This window comes from Pundamilia nyererei, unplaced genomic scaffold, assembly GCF_000239375.1.
Source record: "Pundamilia nyererei isolate P.nyererei 1_Seehausen unplaced genomic scaffold, PunNye1.0 scaffold00272, whole genome shotgun sequence".
Taxonomy (NCBI): domain Eukaryota; kingdom Metazoa; phylum Chordata; class Actinopteri; order Cichliformes; family Cichlidae; genus Pundamilia; species Pundamilia nyererei.
In genome coordinates this window covers 34,390-35,772 of record NW_005187673.1, presented here as the reverse complement: position 1 = coordinate 35,772, position 1,383 = coordinate 34,390, and the positions used below count along the sequence as shown (strand labels likewise).

Here is a 1,383-nt window from a genome sequence, read left to right as displayed (position 1 = left end):
CTGAAAATCAGTGGCAACAAAGGTTATCTTGACAGAGAACAACACAAAAGGCAAGCAGGATCAAAAGAAAAGCTACAGTTGTCCTACCCTGAGGTTGGTATCGAGGGTTGAGCACAGCAGGCAGACAGAACCTCAGACCATCATCAGCCTGCACAGCCAGCTCAGTGACGTACTCCAACCTGATGGAGGCGCTCTCTCCTGGAGGCAGGCTGCCCACACACAGAGAGAATATATCTGGACTCTCATCACTCTCTGCCAATAGGCAGACCTGCTGACCGGAGCTCAGAGCATCATCATACAATTCACGAGCCTGAAGCACAGGTGATGCATGTCAGTGACATTCACTGTGTTTATTTTGAATCTCACTTATAATCAGGTTATATTTACTGTCCAGCTCACCTTCTGTTTCTCCTTCACCTCAGCTACAATCTGCGTCTGTCCAATCTGAGCACTGAAATGACAGATAGCAGCATCTCCAGGCAGAGGGAAGACAAAAACAGCCTCTAATGGTTTGTCCTCCTTGTTCTCGTAGTTCAGAGTGGAGACCACTGTAGCCACATGGTCCCTCACCTCCAGCTCCACCTCAATGCTCTTCAGAGGAACTGACAGACAAACAGAATCAAAACATCCAAACTTACAGATGGTACATTATGAATGAATTATGAAAGAGGTAGGGTCTAAGTCAATACTTCTTCCACTTTTTTCCCTACTTTTCTAACTTCTTCAGTGTTTCAACAATTCTGGGCCTTTATAGTATTTTTTGTTTTCTGATGCAACTGAATCCACCTTCATGCCATCAGAGATGCAGGAGCGGATGTTTTTTTTTGTTTTTTTTTTTACCTGGGTCCTTCTGGGCAGTTATCAGACCACAGGATCCTGTATTTGTACCTATATACAGACAAATCATAGATTTTAGTTTACTGGAACTGATACATTTACACATTAATGTCATACAAAGGCAAACTGAGAGAATGAATACAGAAAGTGAATATGACACGGCTAAAGGATGCAATCTCAGGTCTTTTTACAAAACACCTGAACTAAAGTTTGTGATATAACCTACAGAAGAGCAGGAAGTTATTTATAAAAAAAAAAAAAAACACCTATTGTATTAGTTAGATTAAAATATCTTTCTCTTTTCAACCTTGCACTTTGTAGACAGTCCCTGCACAATCCCCTCTGAGTCACAGTCTATAAATAAATAAAAACTTGTATTTATCTAGTTCAAAGAGTAGCACAATTTCTTCCATTTTATGGTTGGAAAATATATCAAATTTATTATTATTTTCAATTTTACTTAGTATCAGAATTTTGGTTAAATTCAATGACTGGTCAAAATATTCTCAGTAGGTTTTAAAAGGTCAGGTTTTAGAATAAAAAAAA

At 39.1% G+C, this 1,383-nt stretch overlaps 1 pseudogene; it reads right to left on the bottom strand.

The window, feature by feature from the left end:
* Positions 1–1,383, bottom strand: part of LOC102204941 (von Willebrand factor A domain-containing protein 5A-like) — a 13,107-nt pseudogene that overhangs the window by 8,454 nt on the left and 3,270 nt on the right.